The sequence below is a fragment of the Ovis canadensis genome, chromosome 4, assembly GCF_042477335.2.
Source record: "Ovis canadensis isolate MfBH-ARS-UI-01 breed Bighorn chromosome 4, ARS-UI_OviCan_v2, whole genome shotgun sequence".
Taxonomy (NCBI): Eukaryota; Metazoa; Chordata; class Mammalia; order Artiodactyla; family Bovidae; genus Ovis; species Ovis canadensis.
In genome coordinates this window covers 111,655,321-111,674,740 of record NC_091248.1, presented here as the reverse complement: position 1 = coordinate 111,674,740, position 19,420 = coordinate 111,655,321, and the positions used below count along the sequence as shown (strand labels likewise).

The 19,420-nt window shown below is 43.3% G+C and overlaps 1 protein-coding gene across 1 annotated transcript in view; it reads left to right on the top strand.

Annotated features, from left to right (window-relative positions):
* The window catches only part of CHCHD3 (coiled-coil-helix-coiled-coil-helix domain containing 3), a 282,425-nt gene that overhangs the window by 135,496 nt on the left and 127,509 nt on the right, over positions 1-19,420 (top strand). The window lies entirely within an intron of this gene.

The following is a 19,420-nucleotide window of genomic DNA, read 5'->3' as shown; positions in this document are numbered from 1 at the left end:
TAAAAAGCAGAGACATTACTTTGTCAACAAAGTTCTGTCTAGTCAAGGCTATGGTTTTTCCAGTGGTCATGTATAGATGTGAGAGTTGGACTGTGAAGAAAGCTGAGCGCTGAAGAATTGATGCTTTTGAACTGTGGTGTTGGAGAAGACTCTTGAGAGTCCCTTGGATTGCAAGGAGATCCAACCAGTCCATTTTAAAGGAGATTAGCCCTGGGTTTTCTTTGGAAGGAATGATGCTAAAGCTGAAAGTCCAGTACTTTGGGCACCTCGTGGGAAGAGTTGACTCATTGGAAAAGACTCTGATGCTGGGAGGGATTGGGGGCAGGAGGAAAAGGGGACTACAGAGTATGGCATCACTGACTCGATGGACGTGAGTTTGAGTGAACTCTGGGCGATGGTGATGGACAGGGAGTCCTGGCGTGCTGTGATTCATGGGGTCTGAAAGAGTCAGACATGACTGAGCCACTGAACTGAACTGAATAGTGCCCACTGTCTTAACTGGGTGCTTACTTGCCAGAGAGTGTGCCAAGAAGTCCACATACATCATATTAAATTGTTGTAGCATTAGGTGGTGATATTAATATCCCTATGATAGGAATAATGGAGGCTTAGAGAAATTAAAAAATTTACCCAGAGTCACTCAGTAGACAGTTTGGCTTCAGACCCATTCTCTAGGCTACTGCACCATACCACCTCTTTAGTGTAAATATGAGCTCTTACTTTAAATGTGGACATGACTTATTCACGTGAGACACTGTAGGAAATAATGCTCCTTCTCAACATAGATGGGTATTTTAAAAGTTTTATTTCAATGATGACCCACATTAATGCCTTTTGCATTATGACCTGGTGTACACACGTATGTTAATTGAAACATAAATAATACCGCTTGTGGTTCATCCTACTATTTTCCGCTTTCATATTTTGTGTTTTTACTCTGTTTTCATTTTTCAAAATGCTCGTTGTGACATACCAAGATGATTTCACAGTCCGCTGATAGGTAGCAGCCGACAGTTTGAAAATCATGGAGAACCAGTTCTGGCCTTGGGGGTTCACGCTGGTCGGTGGAATCTGTGTTCTGCTGGTTTGACTCTTGCTAAGATGCTGCCTCAGGAACTTACACTTCTAATTTTGTTACTTTTCTAATTTTGTGAGACCTCAAGTAGTTTCGCCAGTAGGCATTTGTAAGTGATTGAATTCTGTGGATAGATTAATACCTTTCCTGAGGCTCAGAGAGTTTCTCCTTTGCCATTTTATCATGGTCCTTTGGGGGTCCCATGGAGTTTAGATGATAGGGTTTGACTCCAAATTTGACCTTCCAGAGGCCGTCTTCCTTTCCTTCTGCAGGGCAAGCGGGTTCATTATGCCAGTTGAAGGCCAGTGAAGGAGAAGCAGCTTCTCTCCCCAGCCCTCTCTTCCGTTTTGTCTCGCGTTGTGCAGGACAGAGTGCTGGGTGGGTTTCCAGTAGAGCTGAGACGATGCAGAATGTCCCTCGTCTTCACCTTTCTGCACCCTTTGTTGGGCAGACCTCCCTAAGCACTGGCCAGCAAGCTGGAGGGAGGTTGTTACCCAACTCGCCTTTACCCTGTGTCAGCTGGCAGCACCGGCCTGGGGCCGCCTAGCACCCTCTGGACCTGAGAGGCCCGTGCCGCCTCATCCCGTCCCTCCTGGGGTTGGAGTGTATGCTCTGTGCTGGAGGGGAAGGCAGACAGTTAAATAGCAAATAGATACATAAATGTGTTTATTTTCCAAATGCAGTAAGTTTGTGAGACACAGAGATGTAGAGTCAGATGCTAGACAGTTGTGACTGCAGCATCTCTTCACTTGTTTGAGCCCCACACCCAGGGTGATTGGTTTCCTCAGGACTGCAGAGCCTCTAAAGAGATCCAGAATGTGTGAGTCAGGGCCATGATAGGATTTTCGTTTGTGAGAGGCCTATAACTGGAGAGACAGTGTTGCAAGGGATAGGTCCAATGACGCTTATAGAGACATTGACATTATTTGGAAACTTGTTAAAAGTGCTGCCTCTCTGGTCCAGCTTGGACCATCTGAAGCAGAATCTGCAGTTGAACAAGGTCTCAGGGTAAGTCCTTCTGCAAAGTAAAGTACTGCTAGAGTAATAGCTCTCAACTCCTGCAGAGTTGGACATGGTAAGTCACTTCCAGGGAAGTGACATGTGACCAAACCTTCACCAGTGGAAGGTTCAGATCTTGTGGAAATCATCAGTTGCCCCCGCTTTGCTCACCTTTGCTATGCCCAGTGAGTGCATGATGCATGCTCAGTTGCTTCATTTGTGTCTGACTCTGCAACCCCATGGACCCCCCTGTAGCCCACCAGGCTCCCTTGTCCATGGGATTCTCCAGACAACTGGAGTGGGTTGCCATTTCTGCCTCCAGTGGCTTTTCCTGACCCAGGGATCGAACCCATGTCTCCTGTGACTCCTGCATTGCAGGTGGATTCTTTACCACTGAGCCACCAAGGAAGCCCACTGTGCTCAGTAACGCTCTGTAAAGTAACCTCTCTTGCCCCTTGACCCCTGTCTCTCCCACCCTCCGTGCCCTCCCCTTCCCCCCCAGGAAGGACCACCCGTTAATCAGAAGTCCTGCAGGCACACTCCAGGCCTTGCACAGATATCTCCAGCACCAGGCCTATTCTGTTTCCTTCCACCTGGTCACCAGAGCTCTTTTGCTTGTGGTTACTGTGCCAGGAATTACCCTCATCCTCCTGTGACTGAGTGAGTGATATACTAATTCCATGTGATCACTGGTTCAGCTGTGCTGTGAAAATTCCCAAATTACCTCTGGGAATTTTTGAGAGAGGGACCTACAGACCCAGGTGTGGGCCAAATCAAACTAGAGCCCTGAAGAAAAAAGTTGGGGGGAAATCTCAATTCTCAGACGTAACTCCAAGCCAATGAAATCACCATCTCGACAGTGTGAGACCTAGCATTTTTTAGGACTCAGCGTTTTTTAAAGTTCCCAGGTAATTCCACAGGGCAGCCAAGACTGACACCCTCCACTCTAGAGGGAAAATATCCTTAATGTTATTTAGTTCAGCTCAGTCGCTCACTTGTGTCCAACTCTTTTCAGTCCCATGAACCGCAGCATGCCAGGCCTCCCTGTCCATCACTAATTGCCAGAGTCCACCCAAACCCATATCCATTGAGTTGGTGATGCCATCCAACCGTCTCATCCTCTGTCGTCCCCTTCTCCTCCTGCCCCAAATCCCTCTCAGCATCAGGGTCTTTTCCAGTGAGTCAGCTCTTCACATCAGGTGGCCAAAGTATTGAAGTTTCAGCTTCAACATCAGTCTTTCCAATGAACACCCAGGACTGATCTCCTTTAGGATGGACTGGTTAGATCTTCTTGCAGTCCAAGGGACTCTTGTCAAGAGTCTTCTCCAACACCACAGTTCAAAAGCATCAATTCTTCACCACTCAGCTTTCTTCACAGTCCAACTCTCACATCCATACGTGACCACTGGAAAAACCATAGCCTTGACTAGACCGACCTTTGTTGACAAAGTAATGTCTCTGCTTTTGAATATGCTGTCTAGGTTGGTCATAGCTTTCCTTCCACGGAGTAAGCATCTTTTAATTTCATGGCTGCAATCACCATCTGCAGTGATTTTGGAGCCCAGAAAAATAAAGTCAGCCACTGTTTCCCCATCCATTTGCCAGGAAGTGATGGGACCAGATGCCATGATCTTATTTTTCTGAATGTTGAGCTTTAAGCCAACTTTTTCACTCTCTTCTTTCACTTTCATCAAGAAGTTCTTTAGTTCTTTTTCACTTTCTGCCATAAGGTTGGTGTCATCTGCATATCTGAGGTTGTTGATATTTCTCCTGGCAACCTTGATTCCAGCTTGTGCTTCTTCCAGCCCAGCGTTTCTCATAATGTACTCTGCACATAAGTTAAATAAGCAGGGTGACAATAGACAGCCTTGAGGCCTAAAATATTTTAGAAGCTACTTACAATAGAAGGGCTTCCCTGGTGACTCAGTTGGTAAAGAATCTGCCTGCAATGCAGGAGATCCGGGTTCGATCCCTGGGTTGGCAGGATCACCTGGAGAAAGGAATGGCTAGCCACTCAGGATTCTTGCTGGAAAATTCCGTGGACAGAGGAGCCTGCTGGGCTACAGTCCATGGGGTCGCAAAGAGTCAGACACGGCCCAGTGGCTTTCGCTTTCACTCTGTGATAGATACTGTCATTTGCATTGTCGGTTGCTGGCACATACCCTACTGCTCACACCTTTCGAATTGCTTGGTCCTGTGTTTGTAAAGCTATGGCAGAACTGACCGCAACAGAACAGAGTTGCCCAAGTTGAATTTGAGTCACCACCGTGAGACTGACATCAGATCCTGTGGCAAATATGTTGCAACAGATGTGACTCAATTGGTAAATGAATAATAGCATTTTTTTTTTTTTTTTTACATTTGAAAAATAACCGTTCCTTTTAAACTTCAGGACATTTTGGCCTGCTAACCTACATTTGTGAAACTGATCAAGACGTATTCTGAAAGGGACACCTATAATCCCAAACCCTTCCACACTCTGGGAGATTTCTGTGTCTACCTTGCTTTTGCTTTAGTTTTTCCAGATGACACAGAGCAGCAGGAATCAGCCGGGAGTCCCTCAAAGCCGGAAGATGAAATGGAATTAGAGAAGGTATTCTGAGGGAGGAAACAATGATTAGATAAAGGGATGACTCAAAGGGAAAGATCTCCAGATCCTTAGATTTTGCAAAGTTTGATAACCTGGGGCAATAAGCTATGGTTTGGAAGAGAAACCCGAGTGGAAAAATTGAAAGGACGTCCCTAAAATTTTGTAGGATGGCAGAAAGCGAAATTTTTAGCTGAAAAGGTTTGCGTGTTAATTCTTGATTTGAAATATGGTCCTCCCAGCACTTTGATGCACATCTGTCAGTGATCTGCCTTTGACGTTCAGGCTCTGGGTGAGCTGGCTTAACCTGTGAATCCTGCCTTAGAGGGGACAGCTGGGATTGGCAGGTTCGGTGGTCGTGCGTGACTGTGATTGGCTCCCAAGTTGCGTTGGCCAATCGGCAGCTCCTTCCAGGATAGAGACCCAGGGCAGCGCCTCTGCTGCTGCTTTGTCTTAGTGTCTGCAGGTCTTTGACAAGTGAACAATAAAATGTACTGTTTGATTGTAGACTGTCTTGCTTCTTTGCCGTGTCCCTCCTGCAGTCTCTCTGTTTCATGTCGCATTACATGAGGAGCTTTTCACCTCTCTTTCCTGCCCCTGGGTCCCTCTCACCGAACCTGTGCTCTAATTGGCAAAACTGGAGCCTGGTGGCGGCAGCCCACCCTTTCCGTTTCCTAATTGGTGTCAGGGGCAGCTGGTAAAGCCAAGCCATGCTGGAGTGACTGATAGCTTGGCCACTGTGACTGTCAAGCTTCCGTCTGACCAACAATTTTATTATGTTTGAAACTAAAAATTTAAATGTTAAATATATCTGACAGTGTTCACAGTGGGTCTGAAATTAAGGAGCACTTTCAGTGTTACCTGGAGGTCCCTTGGCTTTGCAACTCAAAATTGTGTTTTCTTTGTGACTGACAACAGACTGTTTTCTTGCTTTTATGATGTGTTGTAAAGCTGCACTGTATTTCCCACCACCTGCAGCACACAGGGTTTATTCTTTTTAGAAGTGTTGCAGACATGATGCTAAATGTGAGTGCTTAGGGTGATCAGGGTGGGGTTGAAGACACTCTTCTTATGGAACTTAAAATTTACAAGCTCATTTACGTGGGTCAGTGAGAAGGTATTGTTCTGTTAAAAGTGAATTATAAGAGAAAGAAGGTACAAATTCTTTTTCAAAAGCTATTTCATTTAATTGACATTTATGTTGAAGATATAAGGGGGCATTTAGGGATTTGAGTATAATATGGTCATTTACCCAAATTAATGCCAGAGTTACAGAAGGCTACAACATGCTGCATTTTAAAATCTAGTTTTAATACTTTGATTAGCATATTATATTCCAGTGTAATAAAACAAAGTAGTCATCTTAAAGAGATCACATATTACCAGTGAGCAAACCTCTTTGATGTTTTTGTCATCTAATTCCTGTATCCAGTATGAAATAATTTCTAGCAGCATTTCTTTTGTAGAAAGAGGATTTGAGTCGTTCTTTATGAACACACATTGTGCAAAATGTTATAATAATACCATCTTACATTTGTTTGCATTATACTGGTTTTCCAAAGAACTGTCATATGCATCATTTCACTTGGTCCTTTGAACATCCCAAAGTTAAGAAGTACTATTTTACATTTGATGGTTGAGGGGACTGAGAATCAAAAAGTTCAGTAACTTAATGGAAATTACTCCTACCACATGTGACTTACTTGTGACATGAACTGTTATGCCCAGAGTCCGAGTCCCCAAAACTGAGAGAATAAGATGTCCACAGCAATGTAAAAGCATAAAGGGGTTTATTGCTAGCTCAAGTTAGGGCCCAGGTCTCATCCAGCACATTGGAATCCGACAAGAGCCCCGAGCTCTGAATCACATCTACTTTTATACAGACGGTTCTTTGTTTCTGTAACAGCATAGCTGATTGGTTAAACCGTACTCACGCGGGACTTTTAAACCTCGCATCCCTATCTGGATTGGCTCGGGTCTGGCACGGGCGGGGGGCTACGGGGATTTTTCTGATTGGTCTAGCTACACTGCCTGTGGGAGTTCCCAGTGCCTCAGCTTTCCTAGAGGCTAAACCTCAGGCCTAGCCTGCCCCTTAGAGCCTGTCCTGGCTCCAGTTTGGTCCTAACAGAACCAACCCCCTTGACTCCAGATCTGTTGTTTTCCCACAATAACGTGCTGCCCTCTACATGCAGAATTTTAATGCTTTGAAGGTTACAAAAATGATTCCAGCTCTCTTGGTCTTAAATGCTAGTTTGGAAGATTGGCAGCATTCACAGATAGAAACACAGAGTGCTAAAGAACTGAAGGAGTAATTCAAGCTCTGAAAGTGGGGTTGGCCATAGAGGTGATGAGGAGGGGAAGTTGCCGTGGTTTCTTAGAAGAGTGAGCATCCAAACTGGACCTTTAACAAGGGAGGGGCATAGGGATTTGGAGGGTGTTTGACATACAGAGTAAGAGAGCAGCTGGAACAAAAAAGTACAGAGATGGGAGAAAGACATAGGTTCTGTTTTGGGATATTGAGTAAAGGGATGTAGTGAAAACGGGGGTGCTGCATAAAAATGCAGTAATAATGGTTGGCAGACATGGAATGCAGAGAACAGCCGAACGGCCACTCATGGCCACTCTGGGGACAGATTACAGGTAGGAGAGAAGAAGGGCGACATCTGTTAGGAATGTGGTGCAGCCTTCTCAGGAAGGGGAAGTGGTTTGAAGTGGGGACTGTTCATTGGCATTCAGAGAGAGATTGTATTTGATAGATGTTCCTGAGGTCAGAGACAGATTAGAAATAAGGGGGTTTGAAAGGAGAAGTGAACTGGGCCCAACCATAAAGCTTTTTTACTCCAGCTTTGAAGACTTGGAGAAGGAAATGGCACCCCACTCCAGTACTCTTGCCTGGAAAATCCCATGGACGGAGGAGCCTGGTGGGCTGCAGTCCATGGGGTCACGAAGAGTCGGATATGACTGAGTGACTTCACTTTTACTTGCACTTGAAGCCTAGCAAAAATCACATTCCCGTGTAATAACCTTCCAATTTAAGGAACCAGCAAATCAACAATTCAAAGAGTATACACGAGTTAAGGGCCCAAGTAACTGGGTGAGGCTTCTTCTTGTTTTATTAGTTCTTCAGAGAAGCAGAGCCAAGGTTCTGTGGTCACCGCCATCACAGAGGAAACAATCTGCCTTGCTAGTGACCGTCAGAGCCAGAGCTTCTCTGACTTTCCTTCCTAGAGGAAGCTGAGCAAGACACCCTCCCAGCCCCCTACCGACGGGACAAGAAGAAAGCGCTCCTGAGCCTGGTCTTGTTCTCTGCCCCTTGCTGTCTTGCTGGCTCTGGCCTGGGCCAGGGCGTGAAAGGTCACTGCCATCTGAAGCTCAGTGATGGCTTCTGACTGGGTTGCTGACAAGTGGTGTTTCAGGTTGCTACATTTGAAGGACCTCCAAGGTATCCACATGGATCTATTCATTCAGTTAATTGGAAACATAGGTCTGGAACTGGGGCAGGCAAACAAGGATGGAGAGTTCAGGAATCCTCTTCCAAGAGCTGAAGATCTGGGAAGAGGTGAGATCTCCAAGGAATAGAATGGAGGGAAGAGAAAAGAAGGCAGAGATGATTTTGGAAACCCTCACCTAAGAGGCAGGTGGACTTCCCTGATAGCTCAGTTGGTAAAGAATCTGCCTGCAATGCAGGAGACCCCAGTTCAATTCCTGGGTCGAGAAGATCCACTGGAGAAGGAATAGGCTACCCACTCTAGTATTCTTGGGCTTCCCTTGTGGCTCAGTTGGTAAAGAATCTGCCTGCAATGTGGAAAACCTGGGTTCGATGCCTGGGTTAGGAAGAGCCCCTGGAGAAGGGAAAGGCTACCCACTCCAGTATTCTGGCCTGGAGAGTTTCATGGCCTATATAGCTCATGGGGTCGTAGAGTCGGACACGACTGAGTGACATTCACTCACTCACTCAAGAGGCAGGTGGAGGACAGGTGGAGTTGCGCTGGAGACTCCATAGGAGCGGGTAGCAGGGCAAGGCGAGAACGAGCAGCAGGCACCACCAAGAGAGATTGGGGAAGCCAGGCAGTTGGTCAGAGATGCGTTTCCAGAAAGGGCTGGTGGAGGAACCCCAGTGGGAGGGCACTGAATTGGTGATTATTGATCCACAATAATATCCTATTATTATGATATTTGTGTACATAATAAGCACATTGAAATCAGAGCCCAGATTTCAGGTGATTAAAGAAGGAAGAAAGGGGATAGCTGTTACTATTAGCAGTTACTATTCTTTCAAGATTTTATTCTTTGAAGGAAAGGTGGTAAAGAGTATGTACCTCGAAGAGTCAGCAGAATTTTTAGGATTTTTTCTTTAAAAATGTGTATGTGAGTTGAGGGGATGAATTTGATGGCAAGAGAAGGAATAAGAATGCAAAAAAAAGATGGTAATAATTGGGTGGAGCAAAATCTCAGAATTTTGGAAGTTCTGCTTTCAAGGGTAGAATTGAGAGTCTTTGGAAGGTGGGGAGGGAGGGGACCCTTTCTCTTCAGGCTTAGAGGAGGAGCAGAGGAGAGATGACTGGAGATTTAAGTGGGAGGGAGCGAGGTTTTCTAACGGCCTCCATTTTCTCAGTCGTAGGATTTCCTGACACTCGACGTTCTGCTGTGCAAATGCGGAGTCAGCCTGTTCTTTAGGGTGGGGGACGGGGCACGCCAGGGTGACTAAGGTCAGATAATGGAGTTACCAGGCAGGTGCCACCTCTGCTCCTCAGATGTTGACACCTCTCACCTGACCTGACTGCCCCCTGCCTGGCGCGTCTGTCCCAGCTTCGGCTTTCGCTCAGCTCTGCTGGACTTTTGTGAGTTCTTACCCTTTATTCTTGATTTCATTTCCTTTATGTGGCAGGTCTTCCTTCTTGCCTGACCTGCCCTCCTCCTTAACAGGCCACCGACTGAGAACCTTAGCCTAGTCCTCCACTGGGACCTTGTTGCAGGGAGGGTGGGTTCTGGGATGTAACTGGTTTCTATGCTAAGAGCAAAGAAGACCAAGGTTGCCTTTGGGCTCCTCTTTTAACTGTATCAATCAATGTATTTGCTATATGAATAAGTGAATGTGTTAGAGGATCCTATAGGATGCGTGGTAGGTTAAGATACTTCTTGGGAAAGATGAGGCCTTGTAAATAAATTAGCATGAAGTCTTAAAGATAACTGACAGATTTTGTTTTCCATCAGATTAGTCTTTCTCACTGAAGCATACTTTTGAGTCTTGTTTAAGGCTGACTTCTTCCAGTGCTTCTGAAATCTGTTCTGACTTTCTGACAGTAGATGTGGACATCCAGTTCCAAGAATAGCCTTAAATTAAAGACTGTCAGTTTTAAACAGTTTAATAGATATGTAAGTGATAGCTCTATTTTAAGTGTCTTTCATTTTTTGAAAAATAATGCTTGTTTTAGAAATTCAAGCTGTTTTGAACCAGTTGCTTCCTTGTAACTTGGCAACAGCCGTTAACCTATGCTAAAAGGTCTGGGCAGGGTTCATCGTTAGAAACTTGGAGGGTCTGAAGTTTGTTACGAATTTGTTATGAATCACCAGCCTTTCCTGTGTTCTACAGACTTGTGTAGATTGTTTCATACCTACCTATCTGGATTAGGAGCAGAGCTGGCTGGTGAGAAGTTAGAAATGAATACAGAGGTTCCTGAAACTTGGTTTGTGTGCACAGAAGGTCTCCCATTTTACCTCATTGTGGCTAATGAAGGCAGCTGAGGAAGGGACCAGAAGCATCAGTAGTTTGCAGAAAATTAAGGTTTTTCCATGAAACTACTTGTTGATATTGCCTTTTAGGGGATGAGCTAACATCTGTTTCATAGGCTTGATTATAGTAGGCTCTTAATTTAGTGGTTCTCATCCAGGGTTATGGATTTACATGTATCTTGTGAAGACATGTTTCAGTAACCAGTACTGCCTAAAGTTCTGTCACATTTTGGGTTCTGATCATTGCACCCATATCCATATAATATAGTTGCTCGTATAGACAGATCAGTAGAGATTCTTGATAAACAGGATGGACACTGATGTGGTATTAAAACAAAAACACTCAAGTGTCAAAGATGCAGATGACAGAATACATTCACATGCATCTCATTTGCTTGTCACAGGGTCCTTTGAGATTGGCATACTTCCCTTTCAACCTCTGTGCTATCCACAGTCTTATCCACCCCCGTGATCAGCCATCAGTTATGAACCAGAGACCCTTGCATCTAGTCAGGGCTGTAGTTTTCAGCATGTAACATTTAACCAGTCTTCTCTTCCCACTTGCCAACTTCCTGAGGACCTGATGTTCTCTTTCTCAGTGGGTGAGATGGCCATCCCCATCATAAATCCCGCTGTACTCCTTGCCTTCCCCCTCCCCTTTTCCAAACCCTGCTGATTCCATTTCCTCGCTACATTAAAACCTGCAGCCTTTCTGACATTTAGCCTATGTTTCTTCACCCCTGCATGTCTCTGGGTTCCACATTGCCACATTGGGGTGGCTTATCTGCAAGGACACTCTGCTGTGTCACTGCTACGCAGGAAGTTCGGCAGGGGCCTGCCACAGTCTCCAGGTCGAGCAGGAGCTTCGGTCTGGTACCGAGGGCCTGTCTCTGTCCTCTGCCTATGCTTGCTTCTGCTGCCTTACCTCTGACTGCTGCCTTATTTCTAAGTGCATAGACCCTGCTGCCCAGAACAACGGGCATGTTGCTCTTCCATGGAGCCATCCCTCCATGCCTTCATGGCTTCTTAGAGTATCCTCTACTTCTTTGCCACCTCTTTCTTGAGCCCCGTCTTTCGGAAGCAGTTTCGTCAGCATTTTCCATCCGCTGTGGAGTTTTGTTTTCCTTCCTCTCTGTTCCTGCTCTGCTTCCCCAGTGGACAGAGAAGTCTTAGAAGACAGGTACATCTGTTCTCCAGCACCTTGTACCCTATGTATACCTGCGCAGAACATTTCACAAGTCTGAGTCTGCTCACATTTTAAATAACTAAATGACTTATTCAGGGTTATAGGGCTAGGTTCAACTAGAAATAGTTTCAGGTCCAAAGTTCTTTTATTCTACTTCTGTATATGCTGTGTGTTTTTTTTTTTTTTTTAAGTAAGTCGAGATAACTAACCAAACCTTTGGTCTTAGTTGAGTTTTCCTCTTTTTTTTTTTTTTTAAGGACAAAAAAAGAGTATTGTTGTTAAAATAGCTTGTTAGTATGGCTGGGTGCTGGTAGGCTCTGCCATAGGTGAAAAATATCAGCAACAGATCTTTTCAGAAATTTCTATAAATAACACAAACTCAATAAAACCTTCACATTACTATCCTGAGGGTGTAGCCAGGGGAACCGTGTCCCCTGTGAATGATGCATTTAATTAAGTTCAACTTTAATGTTTAACGGCAATAACTAGACAAATTTATTACTCCCAATATTTATATCTTATAAAGTATTAACTTGTAGCTGGAACGCAGTAATCATTTTGAAATGAATTCCAGAGTCACAATAATGCAGGGTTAATTCATGAGGTTGGTACTTGGAACTTTGGAGTCTAATCAGGTTCTTTTAAAATGAGTCCCACTTAAATGAGAAATTGTCTCTTATCTTTTTTTTTTTTTTTTTGGAAGATTAGAATCTCTTCCCTTTCTGATGGAGACTGAAATGGTTTTCCCCACCTTCATTTTTCCTACTCTGCTGCTTCCTGCCGCACTCCATTATTAATGTTATTATATCATAAGTATTGTTTTTTGTTTTGAGAATTTTTCTCCTGGAAATTCCCCCACTCTTTTCCCCTTTCAAACAGATAAACTCAAAGAAAGAATAGCCCTTCTTTCACCCATTATAAATGATTTTTCATTTGAGCATGTCATCTTGCTTTTTGTTACAATGGAGATCAAAGGGATATAGGTTCACCACTAGTGTTCAGCAGTTTTTTTTCAGTTCTGGACCTTAAAGAAATAAGATCTAGTTAAATTTGTAGCAGCTTTAGATCTCTTAGGCATGTGGCACTCAGACGGGTGGGTGGCTGTTACTGCATGCTCTGTGTGTGTGTGTTAAGACAATGAGGGAGCTGGAAATTTGGTACTTCATATGCTTTGCATATCCCAAAGATACAAATCTCAAAGGAATGCATTTGTGTTGAAATAGTACTTGTTTCTATTTAAACTAAGTTGAGAGTCCTTTAAAGATCCCCATTTAAAAATATTCATTCCACAGTTTGAACGCTGGTGTCATGCAAATTTTCAGTGTTCTATTGCTTGGCTTTTTGTTGTAAAAGAGCCTTTTAAAACAACCTTTTTGTTGGTGCAGTGTTGAAAGACTCCGAGTGCCAGTGCAAGAGACGCCAGAGACATGGGCTCATTCCCTGGGTTGGGAAGATCCCCTGGGGTAGGGAATGGCAACCCACTCCAGTATTCTTGCCTCAAAGATGCCACGGACAGAGGAGTCTGGCGAGCTGCTGTCTGTGGGGTCGCAAAGAATCGGACACGACTGAGCATGCATGTGCACGTCACTGGATAATGTTAAACTAAAACTTACCGCTCAGCAGGCTTACCATCTGGTCATTCTTAGTCTTCAAACCTTCCGTATGATGTATTCCTTACTTCACTGAAGCCAGGCCTCTTTCTCCCAGTGTCATCACTGTCACCTGATCTCATCCTTTGTGGTCCAGGTCCCATTCTTCTAGCAGTTGCATCGAATATTTACTCTTAAGATTTATAAGTCAAATGTTATTTTATGGTTCTGATGAATTGCATAGTTTATTAATGTTATCTGCTAAGGATTGTACTACTTTCAGAAATCCAGTACCCACTCATTATTGCATGGAACCAATAATACTGAAACAGTGCATCTGTGTATTCTGTGCTTATTTAATCCTGCTCCTTCCCTAGATCAAACTGACCTTCGCCTGTATCCATTTTTCATCTTTGGATGGCAAAAGAATTTAAATAAAATTTCAGAAGCTAAAGGCCAAAACCATGTTTGGTTGCTGAGTGGGTTCTGTCTTTCAGTCTGTCTCCCATTGACAAAGCCTGTTGAAAAAGACTGTTTACTTGAATGTAGAACTTGGGTTCTAATTTTTATCTTACTTTACATGTGGTTTTATGGATGAGGATCTGAAGGAACATAAAACCCTCGTCTAGAGTCAGTTTAACAGAACCTGAGATCCCTGTTGCTAAGAATTTAAAAAAAAAATCATATTCAAAGTCAATTTCTTATTCTAGCTTGTTGCATTTTCAGAAATCTGGCCATTGCATAAATGGACTAACAAAAAAATGTTTTTTCTTCTCTATGACTATTTTATATTTATTTCCATCTATGTTGTCTAATCGTGTCAATTCTGACTATATGGAAAAATTGCACATAAATCTGCCTATAAATTGATAGCCATATTCTGTTCAACTATGTTGAAAGATATAAACATAGATATTTAAAACCTGCTAAAATGTCAACTGAACTGAAAAAGGATTATTAATGTGATTTTTTTTGGATAATTAAAAAACCAAATGTATTAGCAGATTCTATTGATATATTTGAATTTTTGATGTTATGACATTGTCGTGACAGTGTCTGTTATGACGTATGTGGAAAGGTACACGTTTTGTTCTCATTTGAGCAAGATATTGTTCTGATTATCTGGAATTCATATTCTCAGTGGCTCTGTTCATTTTGGTTTTCCTTCTCAACCATTTTGAGATTCTGCCTCATGAGGGAATGAATCAGTTTTCACATGAAGCATGCTCAGTCGTGTCCAGTGCTTCACAACCCATAACCTACAGCCCCCCAGGCTCCTCTGTCCATGGAATTTTCCCAGCAAGAATACTGGAACAGTTTGCCATTTGCTTCTCCAGGGGATCTCCCCAACCCAGGGATCGAACTTGCGTCTCCTGATTCTCTTGCATTGGCAGGCAAATTCTTTACTGCTGAGCCACTTGGGAAGCCCTTTCACATGGAGTGAAGTGTGACAGTCTCTCAGTTGTGTCCGACTCTTTGCGACCCAATGGACTATACAGTCCATGGAATTCTCTAGGCCAGAATACTGGAGTGGGTAACCTTTGCTTTCTCCAGGGGATCTTCCCAACCTAGGGATCAAACCCAGGTCTCCCGCATTGCAGGTGGATTCTTTACCAGCTGAGCCACAAGGGAAGCCCCTTCACATGGAGGTTTATTGGTAAATCTATTTAAGGTGTACCTTAAGTATGTTTATTCAGGAACATTCAGCACAACTATGGGTGGTGTAGGTTTGATAAAGCAAGACCATTTGGAATGGTATTTCCTCACTGGCCAATATATGATACAGAAAAGCAAGAAGTAGGTGCTTTGTGAATAGATTTCCCCATACCTACAGTAAAGGGGAGCTATTTGTAAGTAGCCCTGAATTAATGTTGGGTGTCTCAATTTTGGCTAAAATCCTGAAAGTGAATACAGTTCTGTAAAAATTGATCAGACCACTTGGACTCAAATAATCAGAACCAGGTCTCAATCAGAATAATTTCATGCTTAAGGGAAAAATACGAGTTACACATTTCAGTTGTAACAGACATTTGAAGAAAGTTCCAATATATTGTTACCTGCTGGTAAGTTTGGTTGTATTGTCTTTTTCTTTTTCTGGTGTCTGGAGGGAGAGAAGGTTACAGTGTCATGATTTTTTTTTTAACAGTGAGCATAATGTGGGCTATGCAAGGCCTGGCACACACCGCAGATTCCTGTCTGTGCGTGGGATGCGGGCAGTTCTCTAAAACTCTGTGGCCTTCTCTTTGGTGTTTGGGCTCTGGAGGAGATGAAGTGAATATTGTTGAGCAGAGGTGCTTGGTGATAATACTAGTAGTTTTGCTTGGGAGAGGTCACACGTCATCTCTGTGAACCGGTGTTTAAGTCAGGAGAGGTTTACCAGCCCCTCTGCCTTCTTGAGTATACATATGGCACTTGTGCTTCCCCAGCCTGGTCTCTGTGTCTGTGACGCTGTCTTCATCAGCCTCACGTGCCTATCCATTCTCACCCTAAGCCGCTTCCTCCTCTTCTGCTCTCCAACCTTCTGTCTACCAAGTTGACAGCAGGTTTCCCATTTACTCTGTACATTCTCTTTATCAGCTTACGGAAGCCGATCCAGTCCATACACATCAAGCGGAAAATTCAGGAGGGAGGTGGCATGCCTTTGCCCTTCCCGTTTACAGGCTTCTTCTGGCTGGGTTTCCTTGGGCCATTGTTCACTCCTGCTGAACCTTTGTTTCCACGTCTGAACAGAAATGTGGCTTGGAAGGAGGCATTTCTCAAGGTCTTTGAAACTGTAAAATTCCTTGTCTAAAAGTTCCGTGGTTTGTGGGGAAATGAGTCCTCTTACTAACCTAGAGTCATCAGCGTCTGAGACTTGGTGATAAGAAGCCCCATTTAGGTCTTGCCACTGCCTTAGGACCATTTTCGAAAGGAAAAATACATTCAGAATTCCAAACAGTTGCCTTTAGAATGTTGTCTTTGGAAGATAACTTAGATAAGCCTTTTTTGTGCTTTGTGTTTATATCCGTGTGTCTTATTTTTCTGTTCTGTGTGTAAAAGTCTCCAGCTCTTATTAATTTGTTTATTTACCTATAAATTAAGATTCTTGACACCTCCTTCAAGCAAGCATTGGGTTTATTTACTGCTTACTTTTAGGATGAGTCTAATATGCAGAGATGTGTTAGATTATTAATCTTATTACTTTGGCAAAGGACTGTTTCAAAGGGTGAGTACTGAAACTTGCCCTCATACTTGGAATTTATTTGTTTTTATTACATTTCATAAATGAAATTTCAGAGCCTGGAGGAAAATAGTGGGGTTAGTATATTTCAGGAATACATAATTGGCTTGAATTCTTTGGTAGAGAAGAATTTCATGAAATTAAAGTATCATTATGAGTAAAGTAGCATTTTGCTTGTGTATATATGGAGCCTCAAATCTTTTAGAAATTGGAGTCATAATTTACTCAAATGTAATAGCATTAAAGCTAAAATATTGCTTAGTTTGTATATATGACTGTTCCCCCCATCCTTGTTCCACATTTAATGGTGTCCCATGGTTTTTGCTTCTCCACGGTGATCTGTTATAAGAACTGACTGGTCATAGCTGGGAAACAACTTGCATCCTTGGGAGCCCAGAGGAGGATGTTATTGCTGTTTTAGCTCAAGCAATGCCTGTTACTGTACTTCTTCCCCAGCCAGTAAATGTGGGTTAAGAAAGCATAAGACAAATGTGTTTAGAATTATCGTTCCTATAAGCATTCAACAAAGAAGCTAAACTGTAATGGGAAGTATGGTTTGAAAAAGCTGTTTTCATTCTAAACTACTTACTGGGCCAGATTTTTATAAAGGTAATCTATGAATAACTTTTTAAAGCTAAGAACATTTAAAAAAAATAGTGGTGCATGAAACAATTATGTGAACAGTGATTGCATCTCCTTTTGGGACATAGCAAGCCTGCCATTCAAATCAAAGTGCCAACCACTTGCTCTTGGAGTGGCTGGACCACCTGGTGGGCGGCCATATTGGGCACAAAAGCAACTCGCCTCTGAACCATGCAAGAGCACCTGTCAGCATCCGGGAACTCCATGACTTTATTTGCTTATGTTTTTCATGACAGCAAACAAGTAAACAAATACCGGTAAATAAAGAATACGATAGGAAACACCATCCTCTCTATTTCTGACTCATACTTCTTCTGTTTAATAGGAACAGTAAGGTGAGAGAATGTGTGGCTTTTCCATGTGTATTTGGTCATTCAGAAAACTAGTGGTCCTGCATTGGACTCATCTGCTCTTTTGCTTTTTCAGAGGATCTGCATGTCAGATCAGCAGCTGCTTTGTACAGCTGTTCATCTTCTTCCCCTGAGTCTGGGGTCAGCAGACTGCTTTTCTGTCAAGGGCCAGATGTAGATATTGTAGGCTTTACAGGCCATACGGTTTCTCTTGCAGCTACTTGAATCTGTCCTGGTGGCGTGAAAGCAGCTGTGGACTGTATATAGGGGAATGGATGGGTTTGTGTTCCAGTAAAATGGGAATTTTACTGTATTTCCAAAACGGGTGATGTGCGGGAGCCGTAGTTGATTGCCCCCAGTGTTGGAATGATGGTTCCTGCTTTTCGTGTGTCCACATATATAACACTCCTCCATGGATTACCTATATTATAAATAAAGAGATGATGATTATAGGTGCTTCCAGGGTGCTTACGTAGCTCTATCCCTTTCTCACTTAAGGCAACATCCCAGAAGTCCCAGGAATGGGTGTAGCTTATCACAGGGATAACCCTGGATTTTCTCTGATTTTGTAGCAAGTAAACCAGTCAAAATCCTCAGTACTTTAATAGTAGTATCAGATTACTCGTCAAACTCCCCACATCAGGCTTTCACCATTGGTCTTTGAGAATTCTGGTTTTAGAAGGTCAGTTCTTTGGAGTTCACAGTTGGAGGCTCATGGAACAGTTTGTTAGAGTTGAAGCAAGACATCTCTGCTCATCACTGGTGTCCACATGGGCCAGGTGGAGCTTGGTGTGTACAAAACGCTCTCTTGTGTTGTTCATAGAGGTATGTGAGTTAGGTGAGCCAAACAGTTATAGACCTTGTGTTTAATTGTCCTAGATCTTATCCTGTTCTCCCTCCTGCAAGCTAAAATTGCTACAGACTGATCTTGAATACCATGTGTCTAAGTTTGGGTGACCGGAAAGTTTGTTTTACAGATTTCTGGGAGGTGGTTAGAGATCAGCTTCTTTGGGGGTATTATTTGGTCAAAGAAGGGCAAACAATTCATGTGAGTTCTTGCAAGAACACATACAAATAGATGGGATTAGAGTTAGAATAATACTTTGGACACCTGGTGTGAAGAACTGACCGCTTGGGAAAGACCCTGATCCTGGGAAAGACTGAACGAGGGAGGAAAAGGGGTCAACAGAGGATGAGATGGTTGGATGGCATCACTGAGTCGATGGACATGATTTTGAGTAAACTCCAGGAGTTGGTGATGGACAGGGAAGGCTGGCGTGCTGCAGTCCATGGTGTCGCAAAGAGTCGGACACAACTGAGCAACTGAACTGAAAGGTGGTGCTGGTACTGACGATTCAGATACATGTAACTCTTACTTGGCCTTCTTACAGAATCCACTTGGTGGACAAAACAGTTTGCACCCTTCACAACATTTGATCTGTGATGTCCATGCCTCATTGGTCTATGCCTCCCACCCTTCTGAAATTTCTTACCTGACCAGTTAAGTCAGATGTTCCCCAGGAATCAGTTGTTTTTGTTTATAAATGTATTAAAGTTAGCTGTTACTGTTATTATATGTTTTAATTACATGTCATTTGTTGCAGTTTGTATGAAACATAAGATGACTGATTTGGAAAGACTCGTCCAGGTGGCTTACCAAAAACTTGTTTTTGACGTGGGTGTGGGTGTGGGTGTGGGTGTGGGTGTGGGTGGGAGAACTGTGGGAGAGATGGAGGGAGGTGGCAAAACTGAGAAGGATCCCACACACTGACTGCTCTATACGGATCTTTACATTCGCACTCACCTTTAAAGAAACCAGTTGAAGTTGTAGGTAATGTAGTGTGAAGGTTGCAGGGAGCTCACCAGAGCCATACTCCCAAGGCTCATTCTTGTATCAAGCAGTTGGCAAATAATTTATATTTAATGTTTTATTACAACTTAATGTATAAAGCACATATGTATCTTTTGTTTTTTACTTTGTGTTTTAAATATATTGTTTGCTGGTCCTGGTTGTATCTGAGTGCTTCCCAAATGTGCTA